Raw genomic sequence first — 17,825 nt, forward strand, 5'->3', positions numbered from 1 at the left:
TCCTGTTCAGTAGTTTTTTTTGCAAAAAACTGCTGATGTACTCAACCAACTCCTGATGTTGCTGAACTATAAACAATTTTAAACAGAAACTTTGCTCTCGAGGCACAGCAGAAGTTCATCACAGGTGCTACACCTCCTCTAGATAACCCTCTCAATTTGAGAGAACGTGTTGTCATCATAATCACTTGTGAACTCGCTGAATCAATGCCATCCACATCCTCGCGAGCCAACATTTACATGGCTTTGAAACGGTGGAACTCTGCTGGCACCGTGGTGCATTCTGGGAAGTGCAGGGGTCCACCAGGGGGATTATGGGAAACATTCAAGTACTGAATGCATGTGCACCCGCACTTCCTTCTGCAGTTCATTTGAATGATGGCAGTGAAGCAAAATACAGTCTTTGCTATGAACCCCCAAACCCAGATAAATATATTCCCTTCATTAAAGTTAGCTGTAATTTTCTCAAAAATAAACCTACATCCCACATTTAATGCTTGGATTTCGGTAGAAACTAAATTTTGTCAGTTTTGAGAAATTTGAAAGACCGTACAGCTTTAACTGATGTGCTAATTATTCATGCAATGCTGCCATATTCAAGTAAAGGTTGATCATTAGTTCAACATGTTTCTGTGTAGGCTCTCAGTTGTCCAGGTGGTTTCCATAGTAGAGAAGCTTGAATCTTCGACTGGACTGGGTTGCTTGACGCGAGGACGTTTCGCTTCAAATCGCAGAAGCTTCCTCAGCTAAAATTCTTGCTCTGGTGGTCTGACTTCTGTCTTAACTCTTGTGGAGAAGAATAATCAAGAAGTCACAAAAGCTGGAGTTTTTAAACCTAACCAGACCCCTCCTACCGAGAGGCAGACTGCTATAGGCTAGTGACTAAACAATAGCTCTAATTAGCGCCTATTGTGCTCTAGTTAGCACCCTCCTAATGACAGGGCAGCTGTCCCTCCTAATGATGGGATGGACCCTCTCCTGGTGGCTCCCTTGACGACCTCTGCTGATGACGTGAATGACTCATTACCATGAACAAAAGACTGAAACTGCTTTGACCTGAGTACCCCATTGTAAACAGGGGATAAAGCGTGTCTCAGACCCCCTCCCCGGTTAAGGCTGGGTATCAAACATTTCACAAAGAATGCCTCCTTGACCCCTCTCTCAAACCATTTCTTCTGTCTGGCTAATATTTTAACTTCCTTGTCCTCAAACGTATGGTTAGTGTCTTTAAGGTGGAGATGAACTGCAGACTGAGGTCCACTGGCGCCCTCTCTGCGGTGCTGGTATTGCCTTTTGTGTAAAGGTTGCTTAGTCTCACCTATGTAGTGATATGATTCCTTCTTTATGTTCTAGGCCTCTTCTGGTGGTTGGCTCTCACTGCGGTATTGTATCACTTCCTGTTCCGGAGCACAGTGGTGTTTTGCTGTATCTGTTAGCTGTTTAATCTGCGCAGTTAGATTGATCTAGTTACCTAGATAACAATTTGTTTCACAGTGTAATCTTCACGTGCTTTAACTAAAGCACTCCCTCTGCTGAATCACCTCTAAATTATTTACACATTATTCACTTTGTGTGTTTTTAGGAATCCGCTAGCTTAGCGCAGCTACTAGCTCTTAGCCGGTTTAGCATGGCGGTTTTTCCTGTCTCTCCCGCACTTTTCTGCTCTGGGTGTGAAATGTTTAGTTATTCCTCGGCCTCCTTTAGCAGTAATGGTACTTGTAATAAGTGTAGCTTATTCGTAGCTTTGGAGGCCAGGCTGGGCGAATTGGAGACTCGGCTCCGCACCGTGGAAAATTCTACAGCTAGCCAGGCCCCTGTAGTCGGTGCGGACCAAGGTAGCTTAGCCGCCGTTAGTTTCCCTCTGGCAGATCCCGAGCAGCCAGGAAAAGCAGGCCGACTGGGTGACTGTGAGGAGGAAGCGTAGCCCTAAACAGAAGCCCTGTGTACACCGCCAACCCGTTCACATTTCTAACCGTTTTTTCCCCACTCTGCGACACACCCGCCGAGGATCAAACTCTGGTTATTGGCGACTCTGTTTTGAGAAATGTGAAGTTAGCGACACCAGCAACCATAGTAAACTGTCTTCCGGGGGCCAGAGCAGGCGACATCGAAGGAAATTTGAAACTGCTGGCTAAGGCTAAGCGTAAATTTGGTAAGATTGTAATTCACGTCGGCAGTAATGACACCCAGTTACGCCAATCGGAGGTCACTAAAATTAACATTGAATCGGTGTGTAACTTTGCAAAAACAATGTCGGACTCTGTAGTTTTCTCTGGGCCCCTCCCCAATCGGACCGGGAGTGACATGTTTAGCCGCATGTTCTCCTTGAATTGCTGGCTGTCTGAGTGGTGTCCAAAAAATGAGGTGGGCTTCATAGATAATTGGCAAAGCTTCTGGGGAAAACCTGGTCTTGTTAGGAGAGACGGCATCCATCCCACTTTGGATGGAGCAGCTCTCATGTCTAGAAATCTGGCCAATTTTCTTAAATCCTCCAAACCGTGACTATCCAGGGTTGGGACCAGGAAGCAGAGTTGTAGTCTTACACACCTCTCTGCAGCTTCTCTCCCCCTGCCATCCCCTCATTACCCCATCCCCGTAGAGACGGTGCCTGCTCCCAGACCCCCAATAACCAGCAAAAATCTATTTAAGCATAAAAATTCAAAAAGAAAAAATAATATAGCACCTTCAACTGCACCACAGACTAAAACAGTTAAATGTGGTATATTAAACATTAGGTCTCTCTCTTCTAAGTCCCTGTTAGTAAATGATATAATAATTGATCAACATATTGATTTATTCTGCCTTACAGAAACCTGGTTACAGCAGGATGAATATGTTAGTTTAAATGAGTCAACACCCCCGAGTCACACTAACTGCCAGAATGCTCGTAGCACGGGCCTAGGCGGAGGATTAGCAGCAATCTCTATTCCAGCTTATTAATTAATCAAAAACCCAGACAGAGCTTTAATTCATTTGAAAGCTTGACTCTTAGTCTTGTCCATCCAAATTGGAAGTCCCAAAAACCAGTTTTATTTGTTATTATCTATCATCCACCTGGTCGTTACTGTGAGTTTCTCTGTGAATTTTCAGACCTTTTGTCTGACTTAGTGCTTAGCTCAGATAAGATAATTATAGTGGGCGATTTTAACATCCACACAGATGCTGAGAATGACAGCCTCAACACTGTATTTATTCTATTATTAGACTCAATTGGCTTTGCTCAAAATGTAAATGAGTCCACCCACCACTTTAATCATATCTTAGATCTTGTTCTGACTTATGGTATGGAAATTGAAGACTTAACAGTATTCCCTGAAAACTCCCTTCTGTCTGATCATTTCTTAATAACACTTACATTTACTCTGATGGACTACCCAGCAGTAGGGAATAAGTTTCATTACACTAGAAGTCTTTCAGAAAGCGCTGTAACTAGGTTTAAGGATATGATTCCTTCTTTATGTTCTCTAATGCCATATACCAACACAGCGCAAAGTAGCTACCTAAACTCTGTAAGTGAGATAGAGTATCTCGTCAATAGTTTTACATCCTCATTGAAGACAACTTTGGATGCTGTAGCTCCTCTGAAAAAGAGAGCTTTAAATCAGAAGTGCCTGACTCCGTGGTATAACTCACAAACTCGCAGCTTAAAGCAGATAACCCGTAAGTTGGAGAGGAAAAAGAGTCTGTTGCTCTATAAAAAGCCCTCCTTAAAGCTAGGACATCTTACTACTCATCACTAATTGAAGAAAATAAGAACAACCCCAGGTTTCTTTTCAGCACTGTAGCCAGGCTGACAAAGAGTCAGAGCTCTATTGAGCCGAGTATTCCTTTAACTTTAACTAGTAATGACTTCATGACTTTCTTTGCTAATAAAATTTTAACTATTAGAGAAAAAATTACTCATAACCATCCCAAAGACGTATCGTTATCTTTGGCTGCTTTCAGTGATGCCGGTATTTGGTTAGACTCTTTCTCTCAGATTGTTCTGAGTTATTTTCATTAGTTACTTCATCCAAACCATCAACATGTCTATTAGACCCCATTCCTACCAGGCTGCTCAAGGAAGCCCTACCATTATTTAATGCTTCGATCTTAAATATGATCAGTCTATCTTTATTAGTTGGCTATGTACCACAGGCTTTTAAGGTGGCAGTAATTAAACCATTACTTAAAAAGCCATCACTTGACCCAACTATCTTAGCTAATTATAGGCCAATCTCCAACCTTCCTTTTCTCTCAAAAATTCTTGAAAGGGTAGTTGTAAAACAGCTAACTGATCATCTGCAGAGGAATAGTCTATTTGAAGAGTTTCAGTCAGGTTTTAGAATTCATCATAGTACAGAAACAGCATTAGTGAAGGTTACAAATGATCTTCTTATGGCCTCAGACAGTGGACTCATCTCTGTGCTTGTTCTGTTAGACCTCAGTGCTGCTTTTGATACTGTGACCATAAAATTTTATTACAGAGATTAGAGCATGCCATAGGTATTAAAGGCACTGCACTGCGGTGGTTTGAATCATATTTATCTAATAGATTACAATTTGTTCATGTAAATGGGGAATCTTCTTCACAGACTAAGGTTAATTATGGAGTTCCACAAGGTTCTGTGCTAGGACCAATTTTATTCACTTTATACATGCTTCCCTTAGGCAGTATTATTAGACGGCATTGCTTAAATTTTCATTGTTACGCAGATGATACCCAGCTTTATCTATCCATGAAGCCAGAGGACACACACCAATTAGCTAAACTGCAGGATTGTCTTACAGACATAAAGACATGGATGACCTCTAATTTCCTGCTTTTAAACTCAGATAAAACTGAAGTTATTGTACTTGGCCCCACAAATCTTAGAACATGGTGTCTAACCAGATCCTTACTCTGGATGGCATTACCCTGACCTCTAGTAATACTGTGAGAAATCATGGAGTCATTTTTGATCAGGATATGTCATTCAAAGCGCATTTAACAAATATGTAGGACTGCTTTTTTGCATTTATGCAATATCTCTAAAATTAGAAAGGTCTTGTCTCAGAGTGATGCTGAAAAACTAATTCATGCATTTATTTCCTCTAGGCTGGACTACTGTAATTCATTATTATCAGGTTGTCCTAAAAGTTCCCTGAAAAGCCTTCAGTTAATTCAAAATGCTGCAGCTAGAGTACTAACGGGGACTAGAAGGAGAGAGCATATCTCACACATATTGGCCTCTCTTCATTGGCTTCCTGTTAATTCTAGAATAGAATTTAAAATTCTTCTTCTTACTTATAAGGTTTTGAATAATCAGGTCCCATCTTATCTTAGGGACCTCATAGTACCATATCACCCCAATAGAGCGCTTCGCTCTCAGACTGCAAGCTTACTTGTAGTTCCTAGGGTTTGTAAAAGTAGAATGGGAGGCAGAGCCTTCAGCTTTCAGGCTCCTCTCCTCTGGAACCAGCTCCCAATTCAGATCAGGGAGACAGACACCCTCTCTACTTTTAAGATTAGGCTTAAAACTTTCCTTTTTGCTAAAGCTTATAGTTACGGCTGGATCAGGTGACCCTGAACCATCCCCTAGTTATGCTGCTATAGACTTAGACTGCTGGGGGGTTCCCATGATGCACTGAGTGTTTCTTTCTCTTTTTGCTCTGTATGCACCACTCTGCATTTAATCATTAGTGATTGATCTCTGCTCCCCTCCACAGCATGTCTTTTTCCTGGTTCTCTCCCTCAGGCCCAACCAGTCCCAGCAGAAGACTGCCCCTCCCTGAGCCTGGTTCTGCTGGAGGTTTCTTCCTGTTAAAAGGGAGTTTTTCCTTCCCACTGTCGCCAAGTGCTTGTTCACAGGGGGTCGTTTTGACCATTGGGGTTTTTACGTAATTATTGTATGGCCTTGCCTTACAATATAAAGCGCCTTGGGGCAACTGTTTGTTGTGATTTGGCGCTATATAAATAAAATTGATTGATTGATTGATTGATGATCAGTTTGTGTTCATGTGGGGATGCAGCATAAAGAAGACGGACGCTGGGCAACTGGGCAGGATGGTGAGGAAGATGGGCTCTGTTGTTGGCACTGAACTGGAGTGTCTCACAACAGTGTCAGAGAGAAGGACCCTGCACAGAATGCTGACAATTTAGGACAATGACACCTACCTACGACACAGAACCTTCACCAGACAGAGGAGCAGACTCCTGCCACGGTCAACAGACAGGCTGATGAGGTCCTTTTACCCCAAGGCCGTCCAGCTGTCCAACTCCAAACAGAAGGGGAGGAGTGTGATGGACTTTTCAACTTGAGTCTGCCTCACTCTGCCCCAAACACCACATCAGACCAACCCACTGTCTGTCTTTTACTGGCTAGATTAGCTCTTTGCACAGATTTTTTTTTATGTTCTTTTTTTTTTTTTTTTCTAACCATATTTAAAGTTTTTGTGTGTTTTGTATGTTTTAATCCTATTTGTGTGGACTTTATGCATTTTTGGTAATTGCACTCTTTATTTAAGATCAGGTATTGGTAATACCTTTTTGCTACTTGAAGTCAAAAATTTCCTTTGGGAGAAATAAAGTATCTGTCTGTCTGTTACGTTGTCAGTTTGTTTCAATATTTAAAGATGTGTTGTGAAAGTGTAGGAACACGGACCCACAACAGGGGGCGCAATGAACGGACAATGGAGAAGGTAAATAACAAGGTTTACTATTGTGAAACGAGCACAATAAATACAACAATCACAATTTGGGGGTCGAATCCGCTGGTGTCGTGTGGGCAGGCTCGAAGGTAGGAGACGTCCGTCTCAGTCGAACCGGAACCACCCAGATCTCCTCTGCCACCGAACCCTGGAAATACTGGAACCGCCAAGTCCCGAATTCCCAGGTGGCCACTGCCTCCGCTCGTCGGATCCGGTACTGCTGGCGGGAGAGAGCAACAACACACAGGTGTGGATGCGACCGCACCCAGTAACGGAGAGGGGAGAAGCCGCCTCCACCTCTTGTCAAAGTACAGCAGGAAGGTGAGTACTTATCCAAGCAATGAAGCTATCAGTAGTCAACAGTCCTGAAAAGGTTTAACAAGTTTAGCTGGTTGTTCAGAATATAAATGCAGAGAATATTACCTCAGTCTTAGGCGATATCTCGGCACTGAGGTGGAGACGCCGTCCTCCTGATATACCTCTGTGCTGAGTGGAACAGCTGTGTCTGGTGATGGGTGACAGCTGTCACCCAGGCTACTCCCATAAGGCGACAGCGCCCTCTGGTGCCTGGAGCCCGCACTCCAGGCAGGGCGCCCTCTGGTGGTGGTGGGCCAGCAGTACCTCCTCTTCAGCGGCCCACACAACAGGACCCCCCCTCAACGGGCGCCTCCTGGCGCACGACCGGGCTTGTCCGGATGGCGACGGTAGAAGTCGGCCAGGAGGGCCGGGTCCAGGATGAAACCCTTCTTCACCCAGGAGCGCTCCTCGGGTCCGTACCCCTCCCAGTCCACCAGATACTGAAAACCCCGGCCCATCCGACGGACATCAAGGAGCCGGCGGACAGTCCAAGCCGGTGCTCCGTCGATGATCCGGGCAGGAGGCGGCGCCGGACCCGGGGTGCAGAGGGGTGAGGTGTGAAGGGGCTTGATCCGGGAAACATGAAAAACTGGATGGATCCGCAGTGAGGCCGGAAGCTGGAGCCTCACTGCGGCGGGGTTGATGACCTTGAGGATCTTATACGGTCCGATGTACCGTTCTTGGAGTTTCGGTGAGTCAACCTGTAGAGGAATGTCCTTGGTGGACAACCAGACCTCCTGCCCAGGACGATACTTGGGGGCCGGGGCTCGCCGCCGGTCTGCATGTTTCTTCGCCCTCGTCCGGGCCTGCAACAAGGCAGAGCGGGCGGCACGCCACACCCGACGGCACTTCCGTAGGTGGGCCTGGACCGAGGGCACACCGACCTCTCCCTCAACCACCGGAAACAAGGGGGGCTGATACCCCAAGCACACCTCAAACGGGGAGAGGCCGGTGGCTGATGACACTTGGCTGTTGTGGGCGTACTCGATCCAGGCCAGGTGGGTACTCCAGGCCGTCGGGTGCGCGGCTGTCACACAGCGAAGTGTCTGCTCCAGTTCCTGATTCGCCCGCTCTGCCTGCCCGTTGGTCTGGGGGTGGTACCCAGACGAGAGGCTGACCGTGGCCCCCAGTTCCCGGCAGAAGCTCCTCCAGACGTGTGAGGTGAACTGGGGGCCGCGATCGGAGACGATGTCTGATGGTATGCCATGCAGACGGACGACGTGGTGGACCAGGAGGTCCGCTGTCTCCTGGGCCGTTGGGAGCTTCGGGAGGGCCACGAAGTGGGCCGCCTTGGAGAAACGGTCCACTATCGTGAAGACGACGGTGTTTCCCTGGGACGGCGGGAGACCCGTGACGAAGTCCAGACCGATGTGGGACCAGGGGCGATGAGGCACGGGCAGTGGCTGTAGCTGCCCTGAGGTCTTTCTGTGGTCGGCCTTGCCCCTGGCGCAGGTGGTACAGGCCTGGACGTAGTCCCGGACGTCGGCCTCCAGGGATGCCCACCAGAAGCGTTGCCGGACGACTGTCACGGTCCTTCACACCCCTGGGTGACAGGAGAGCTTAGAACCGTGACAGAAGTCCAGGACTGCAGCCCTAGCCTCTGGTGGGACGTATAGTCTGTTCTTTGGTCCGTTTCCGGGGTCCGGGACACGGGTCAGGGCCTCCCGGACGGTCTTCTCCACGTCCCAGGTGAGGGCGGCCACGATAGCGGACTCCGGGATGATGGGATCCGGGGGATCCGACGGTTCCATTTTGACTTCGTCTTCGTGCACCCGGGACAATGCATCCGACCTCTGATTCTTGGTCCCGGGACGGTAGGTAATCCGGAAGTCAAAACGGCCAAAGAACAGTGACCAGCGGGCTTGCCTGGGGTTCAGCCGCTTGGCGGTCCTGATATACTCCAGGTTCCGATGGTCAGTGAAAACCGTGAATGGCACGGCTGTTCCCTCCAACAGATGTCTCCACTCTTCGAGGGCCTCTTTCACAGCAAGGAGTTCCCGATTGCCGACGTCATAGTTCCGTTCAGCGGGGGTCAACCTGCGAGAAAATAGGCACACGGGTGAAGGACCTTATCGGTCTTCCCGCTCTGGGAGAGCACCGCTCCTATCCCTGAGTCCGAGGCATCCACTTCAACCACTAACTGGCGGCTAGGATCGGGCTGCACCAGAACTGGTGCAGACGAGAAGCGCCGTTTCAACTCCTTGAACGCGGCTTCGCACCGATCCGACCAGGTGAAGGGGACTTTTGGTGAGGTCAGGGCTGTCAGGGGGCTAACTACCTGACTATAGCCCTTAATGAACCTCCTGTAGAAATTAGCAAAACCGAGGAACTGTTGCAGCTTCCTACGGCTTGTAGGTTGGGGCCAATCTCTCACCGCCGCAACCTTGGCCGGATCAGGGGCGACGGAGTTAGAGGAGATTATAAACCCCAGGAAGGACAAAGAAGTGCGGTGGAATTCACACTTCTCGCCCTTCACAAACAGGCGGTTCTCCAACAACCGCTGCAGAACCTGACGGACATGCCGGACATGAGTCTCAGGATCCGGGGAAAAGATGAGTATATCGTCCAGATACACGAAGACGAACCGGTGCAGGAAGTCCCGCAGGACATCGTTTACCAACGCTTGGAAGGTCGCGGGAGCATTAGTGAGACCGAACGGCATGACCAGGTACTCAAAATGGCCCAACGGGGTGTTAAATGCCGTCTTCCATTCGTCTCCCTTCCGGATCTGAACCAAATGATACGCATTCCTAAGATCAAGTTTGGTGAAGATATTGGCTCCATGCAAGGGGGTGAACACCGAATCCAACAGGGGCAACGGGTATCGATTGCGAACCGTGATTTCGTTCAACCCCCTATAATCAATGCATGGACGAAGCCCGCCATCCTTTTTACCCACAAAAAAGAAACCAGCACCCATCGGAGAGGTGGAATTCCGGATCAACCCGGCAGCTAATGAGTCCCGGATGTAGGTCTCCATTGATTCACGCTCCGGCCGTGAGAGGTTGTACAGCCTACTGGACGGAAACTCACTGCCTGGAACCAAATCAATGGCACAATCATACGGGCGGTGGGGAGGAAGCGTGAGAGCCAGATCCTTGCTGAACACGTCAGCGAGGTCATGGTACTCCGCCGGCACCGCCTTCAGATTGGGCGGGACTCGGACCTCCTCCTTAGCTTGGGAGCCGGGAGGAACCGAGGAACCTAGACACTCCCGATGGCAGGTTTCGCTCCACTGAACCACTACCCCGGACGGCCAATCGATCCGGGGATTGTGCTTTAGCATCCATGGAAACCCCAAAACCACACGGGAGGTGGCCTGAGTCACAAAGAACTCGATCACCTCCCGGTGGTTACCTGACACCACCAGAGTTACTGGAGGTGTCTTATGTGTGATTGGTGGGAGTAGGGAGCCATCTAGCGCCCAAACCTGCACAGGCGAGGTAAGAGCCACCAGAGGGAGCCCTATCTCCCTGGCCCATCTACTGTCAAGCAGATTCCCCTCAGAGCCCGTGTCCACCAGTGCTGGGGCCTTCAGGGTTGAGTCCTCATAAAGGATCGTGACTGGGAGTCGTGTAGCAATGTGGGTGTGTCCCACGTGAATATTTTGGCCCACCCCTGGCCCAGTCTCTAGGGGCGGGCGTTGGAGTTTAACCGCTCGGGGCAGTCGTTTGCGAGATGCTCACTCGAGCCACAAACATAACAAGCTCCGTGGGCCCGCCTCCTTTGTGCTCCAGGTGCCCTAAATGTTGCCCTGCTCGTGTCCATAGCTTCGTCAGCAGGGGGAGCCATAGGCGCACGGAGCGCAGGAACAGAGGAGCGTGGGGAGGGCGGAGCTCGATCGGACCCGGAAGGGAGAGGGACGACGCGTGCCTGGCCACGCCCTTCGCCTCGTTCCCGACGGCGTTCTTCTAACCGGTTGTCGAGTCGTATGACTAGATCGATGAGCCCATCTAAATCCCGCGGTTCGTCCTTAGCCACCAGGTGCTCTTTTAGGACCAGTGACAGTCCGTTTACAAAGGCAGCGCGGAGGGCAGTGCTATTCCAGCCGGATCTCGCCGCCGCGATGCGGAAGGCAACTGCATAGGCAGCTGCGCTCCGACGCCCCTGTCTTATTGACAGTAGTGCGGTTGAAGCGGACTCTCCTCTGTTGGGATGATCGAACACCGTTCTGAGCTCCCGTACAAACCCATCGTATGTATGAAGGAGCCGTGAGTTCTGCTCCCAGAGTGCTGTAGCCCAAGCGCGTGCCTCCCCGCGAAGCAGATTTATCACATAAGCTACTTTGCTAGCATCAGTCGCGTACATCACGGGACGCTGTGCGAAGACGAGCGAACACTGCATCAGAAAGTCCGCGCACGTCTCCACACAGCCTCCGTACGGCTCTGGAGGGCTTATGTATGCTTCTGGGGACGGAGGAAGGGACCGTTGAACGACCAGTGGAACGTCACTTTCGCGCGCAGGGTCCTCGGGAGGGAGAGCCGCAGCGGCGCCCGAAGGGCGCGCCTCCACTTGTGCGGCGAGAGCCTCCACCCTGCGGTTTAGGAGAACGTGCTGCTCGGTCATTAAATCGATCCGAGAGGTGAAAGCGGTGAGGATCCGCTGCAACTCACCGATTACCCCTCCCGAAGCCTCCGCCGCGCCTTGGTCTTCCATTGGCCGTTCAACAGCCGGTTGACGCCCCTCGGGGTCCATGACGCTGGCCGAGATATCCTGTTGTGAAAGTGTAGGAACACGGACCCACAACAGGGGGCGCAATGAACGGACAATGGAGAAGGTAAATAACAAGGTTTACTATTGTGAAACGAGCACAATAAATACAACAATCACAATTTGGGGGTCGAATCCGCTGGTGTCGTGTGGGCAGGCTCGAAGGTAGGAGACGTCCGTCTCAGTCGAACCGGAACCACCCAGATCTCCTCTGCCACCGAACCCTGGAAATACTGGAACCGCCAAGTCCCGAATTCCCAGGTGGCCACTGCCTCCGCTCGTCGGATCCGGTACTGCTGGCGGGAGAGAGCAACAACACACAGGTGTGGATGCGACCGCACCCAGTAACGGAGAGGGGAGAAGCCGCCTCCACCTCTTGTCAAAGTACAGCAGGAAGGTGAGTACTTATCCAAGCAATGAAGCTATCAGTAGTCAACAGTCCTGAAAAGGTTTAACAAGTTTAGCTGGTTGTTCAGAATATAAATGCAGAGAATATTACCTCAGTCTTAGGCGATATCTCGGCACTGAGGTGGAGACGCCGTCCTCCTGATATACCTCTGTGCTGAGTGGAACAGCTGTGTCTGGTGATGGGTGACAGCTGTCACCCAGGCTACTCCCATAAGGCGGCAGCGCCCTCTGGTGCCTGGAGCCCGCACTCCAGGCAGGGCGCCCTCTGGTGGTGGTGGGCCAGCAGTACCTCCTCTTCAGCGGCCCACACAACAAGATGTTTTTGTCATGATTGGGTCTGTGGGGAGTGTTGTTGCTCTGTTCTGTTTGCTTGGGGTTTTGGTAGAGGGACTTTTCTTGTCTGATGTCTGGTGCTTGGTATTGGGTTTTTCCCTCCTGTTCTCTTTCCTGTTTGCCACGACCTGTTCTAGATCCTTCCTCGCATTTCACACCTGTCTTGCATTTCCTCTTAATCACTCCCTCTATTTAAGTCACACCCTGTTCCCTCCCTGTATGTGACATTGTTGTGTCCTGTGATTCTTTCAACAGTGTGTCCTCAGAGTATTTTTGTCTTGTTTTTCAAACCTTATGTTTTTGACCAGTTTGTTTTTGTATCCTGTTTGTGCCTGATGTTTTGGCTTGTGTTGTTTTTTTTCCACTATCTGTCTTTTTGTGTTTTGCTTCAAACTCGAATGTTCTCTTTGAACCATTGCTTTAAAGCTTGCTTTGCGGCAGAGCGATTGATGTAAGCAAAAACATATGAAGCAGTGACTGCTTCAGTCCCGAATGAATCGCTTCATATCGTGAGATGAAAGGCCAACAAGCCAGCAACAATAAATGTGGGTAAACATTTCTGTGGTCATTCCAGTAGACCAGAGGATCCTCCTATCTTTGCAAGGGTGGATCAGTCTTGTACGTATCTCTGAACTTCAATCGTGGCATCCGATGTATAATTCCTGTGAGCTCTTGTGTTTTTTCAAAAGGTGGAGAAGGTGTCAGCAAAAAAAGAAATCGCCTGAGTCCACAAACAGTGGAAAAACTCTTATTCCTCAATTAAAAACCTCTGAATTCCTATCCCAAAATTTCATGATAGTCTGTTACACAAGCACAACCCAGCTTCCCTGCACCTATTTTGTGTCCTAAATAGCAATCTCTGAATTCTCATCCCCAAATTTCATGACTGTCCTGAGTAATACAAGTACAGCCCACCTTCCCTGCACATACTTTGGATGGATGGATGGATGGATGGATAGCTTTATTATCATTACAACAACGAGATTGCCACACTCACATTCCGCAGACAAACAGCAATTAATCCACAATTATTACTTGTTTACCGTAATAATGGCATACATCAGAATTAAGACAACACATATACATTTGACATTGTTTATGTGCACTAAACTTGAAACAGTCCGTTTTCCAAATTGAGGTGATGTGAGTGTGTGGTAGCCGCTGCAACTGGAGTTGCGCCGCCTGCTAGCTTGGGAAGAACGTCTGACAATGCACTGCCTAGCCAACCTCGTTAATCATGACGGACAAGTGAGGGCCCGTGGTTCTTGATGCCGCCGTCTTGCCAATTTTCCGGTAGATCAGGTCAGCAGGGCAGGGCAGTATATATATATATATATATATATATATATATATATATATATATATATATATTTCTACCTCATTTTCTTATTTTATTGTATTATTATTATTGCTTATACTTGCACACGCTGTTTGATGCACATTTTCCTCTACTTGCACCCATCTTGTGTGTTTTTAAGAGCTGACGTAACGTGAATTTCTCCACTGTGAGATCAATAAAGTCTTATCTTATATAGCTCATACAAGTTGTAGATAAATATAAGACAACCAATGAAAGTGTTCATCACTGAACAATGTCACCTACAAAAGGTGCACATATGGACATCAAACATTTGCTTCCAAAAGTGATTAACTGTCAGTTCTTTGTCCATCATGCTGCTATTTGGATGAAAATGGAACAGAACCTTTGACTGCCAGGAGGTGGTCTGCACCACCACCAATTCAGGAAACGTTCACCAGAAACATTTAGCACACTGCCATCTACTGGATGGCAGTGTGAATACCAATTGCCACACATTCGCTAAAAGTGCTGAATTACTTAACAGAATTTTGAGTTTTCAAATTGCCTTTGTTTTTTTTTTTTTAACAAATGGAAAAAAATGACATTTACAAATACAGATTTATTTGTAAAAACCAACACACAAGTGATGCTGCATTTACACTGGCAGGACGCATTACGAATGTCATATTTGCGTCATTCTTGGCACATTCCTGACATTCTTAATGTATCTGAATAGGTTTCTTAACAGTGCGTGATATTCGTGATTTTTTGTGGAGCATGTTTTTGCTGTCAAAAATTTTCCATGAATGTCACGCACCACCCACATTTTGCATCATGTCGTAGAGGTCGCAACAGAGCGTGTTAATCTGTCTTGATTAGTGGTGATCTTTAATAGAGTGTGACAGCGTTCTTCTCTGACGTGCGCACAATTAAACCCTGCTGCATCACATTCATTCTGCAGTATGCTGAAGAAGGACAGTGACACCAAGTCGGCTAAAAGTTTCGTTCCAGTGCTCCTCTGCATGCTCCTGCAGGTGTTTCACCTGCTGCATGTACCTGATGTTTGGGGAAAATGCGCAACACAAGAGCTGCATGGAGCCACACATCTGGCTCTCTCTGTCTCCGCCTCCTTTCTGCGCCACTCCATGGCACAGAGCCCAACTAAACATGCAATCACAAACTTCTTCTGCTGTGGATTTTGAGGAGCAAACTGGAGTGATCTGAATTGTTCAGCAGCTGATGAATGAATATGGGGGTGTGTGTGGAGACAATTTACCTCATTCACAAAGTGACAGAACTTAACAATGCACTGTTACGCACAACAGCGCGGAACATTATTCTTGACAGTGCGTAATAGTTCCTGATAATTCAGCAGCAACACGTGCCATTAATTGTAAGGCGTGGTAACAGGTTGCAGCAGTTCCTGAGGACACCTGACGCCTGCCTCAAATCATTACATTCATGATCAGCAGCCAAGAATGTATACTTCATGGCATTCGTGACTTGTCATGTGTAAATGCAGCATTACTGTAATGTAATGTGTTGTTTTTTACATATACCAACCAACCACTGATTCCCATAATGCCTTTTGGCATGTGTGTCTATAAATGCTAAAACCTTCAAAATTAGTGCATTACTTTAAAACGTAATAGCTGATATTTTCACTTTGTCAAACGACAGAGGTGATGTTTATTTCAATAACTTGTCCGGAATTAGTTTGTTTAAAATTTTAACAATAAGTCAAAACTGTCTTGCTGTGCATGACCCCTGTGATATATCTGTATGGCTGAAAATTTCTCTCTGGTCAACAGGTCTCCTTTGCTGAGAAAAGGCTGATTTAAAACAGAAGCACTGGCTTGTTGTTGTCAGTAGCTGCCAGTGTGCTGGAGTCAATATTAAAAGTTATCTGTTTTGCTGTAATTTCCGCTAATTTTGTTTTAGGGGTTAATTGGTTTAGCTTTATAAAAGTTAACTTTTTAGTTAGGGGATTAACTGTTATGGAAGCTAACTTTTTGGTTAGCTGTGCCTAGCATTTTTAACTCAGTCTTCCCAAAATGTGTCACATAGGACCATGAAACACCACTAGAAAGGATTCACTCGTGAACAGTACACTCGCTGAGAGAGTAAAAAACAGATTTATTTGGGACTATTAGTATGACTTACAAATAAGAGACCAACAAAGAGCTCCTTGGATGAGAGGTGCAGTGGTGGATAAAACCAGCAGGGGGAGTCCACGTTCCAGAATGATGTATTAATCCTGCAGAATGTATGAACTGGTGGGGAAAGCAGTCGTCTTGCTCACATGAATGAGGGATACAGGCCTGTGAGCTGTTGAGCTTGACTCCGTGACGATAGTCAACGTGTGCTGACATCCATGCTGTACTTGTTCACAATCGTGTTGACATGCCTTAAATCACTTCAAAATTATTTTCTAATGTAAAATTACACCTATATGTACACTTTTTAATATCTTAGGCTTTACATTTTTAAGCGTTTTCTCACTTTTATCGCATAGGGACAATTTTCAACTATAGTGGTGACGGGGAAGTTTCTCCCCAAGACTGCTTTTCTTGACCCACCATAACGTTTTGAAAATGTCATGCACCTAACCTTCCAAATATCACACATTGTCACCAAATTTAAAAGTCTGAATTCTGTGCATGCAGCACGTGTTATACTCAAGTCGGAGCGGATTCTACAATTTACCACTCACCCTGCCATGCCATACATTTTTGAAAATGCCATGCTCTGGAGTTTCCAAATATCACACAACTTCCATGATTTTCATCAAATTTAAAAATCATACATTTCAGAGCTCCAAGTCTGGGCAAACAGGGTTTATTATAAAGCCCACATCCAAAACAATAATACTGATCTAAAATAAAACAAACATTTAAAGTAGACCTGCATTAAAATAAATGTGGTCAGATTTCAGAAAGAAATAGCTGATATGTATTTATAAGACCCTTGTGAATGCAGTAAAGTAAATCTGTAAGCCCAAATTTGTAATTCAGCGGAGAAATCTTCGTTTAAAAATGACAAATTTGCAGTTAAAATTTAGCCCTCTGTGAAAACAGTTTGTACAGCCGTATCATTTCCATGACGTCAGGGACAAGACGACGCGCTGCCGCCTTCAGTCCGATCCCGCATTGAAATTGATTTTATCTGTTAGTAATGTTACTTATACACGTCCTGGTTTCAACATCCAAAAGTAAGCTGCAATGAATGTGAGATACAGATCTGTGTGCTCAGATCAGCAATGACATCGACAGCGCGCGCCGTTCTTCCTCTCCCGCTCTCTGCCTCCGCTGCGCTTATTAAGTCTGCGGGCTCATTAACGAGCTCGATAACCGCCAACGCGGGCCACTCACACCGCCCGTGTCTGCTTTGCAGCCGGTGTTGTGCCAGATTCAGCGCACAACACCGACATCACCTCTCTGTCTACTGAATGGAGCTGCAGCACACTTGGCACAAGTCCTGAGATTACGTTCGCTGTTTTAATGCGAAGCGGCCGGTACACCTGTTGCTGCAAGGACAGACTTCTTGCGGCAAAATCCACAGCACCGCAAGTCTCGGCAATCGGAGCCCCAGAGCTCCATGGATGCTGAGAGAGGTTTATATATTTTTAATGACTGGGATTCTTTGCGGGTCTCGCCTCCATATCCCGCGATGGTACCGGAGGCGAAAGACAGTAGATTTTCATTGCGACACCACTCAATCAAACGGGCGTATGAAAAAGTCCCCCAAAATAATTTTCAAGCACAAATAAAAGAAATGTGTACTCACCAAACGTGCCGCAAGACAATATGAAATTTTAAAAACAGTAGATCCTTCCGTATAAGACAAGAAAAAGGTGCAGATGCAAACTGACGTAAATCCACAAATTACAATTGGCGCAATGCATGCTGGGAGAGGGTCTGGTCCGTGACGTCTCGGCAGCGTCCATGATGAGAGGGACAATTTGCGGAGGGCTAAATGTTAGCTGTAAATTTGTCATTTTCAAATGAAGATTTCTCCGTTGAATGACAGATCTGGGCTTGCAGATTTACTT

The 17,825-nt window shown here is 47.2% G+C and overlaps 1 long non-coding RNA gene across 1 annotated transcript; it reads right to left on the reverse strand.

The window, feature by feature from the left end:
* Positions 1-465: 465 nt before the first annotated feature.
* Positions 466-17,320, reverse strand: LOC117509261. The gene is made up of 3 exons (XR_004560340.1): positions 17,311-17,320; positions 9,222-9,223; positions 466-558 (listed from the first exon to the last, which is right to left on the reverse strand). It is a non-coding gene; the product is annotated as an uncharacterized LOC117509261 (long non-coding RNA).
* Positions 17,321-17,825: the final 505 nt, after the last annotated feature.

The sequence above is a fragment of the Thalassophryne amazonica genome, chromosome 4 (assembly GCF_902500255.1).
Source record: "Thalassophryne amazonica chromosome 4, fThaAma1.1, whole genome shotgun sequence".
NCBI classification, from domain to species: Eukaryota; Metazoa; Chordata; class Actinopteri; order Batrachoidiformes; family Batrachoididae; genus Thalassophryne; species Thalassophryne amazonica.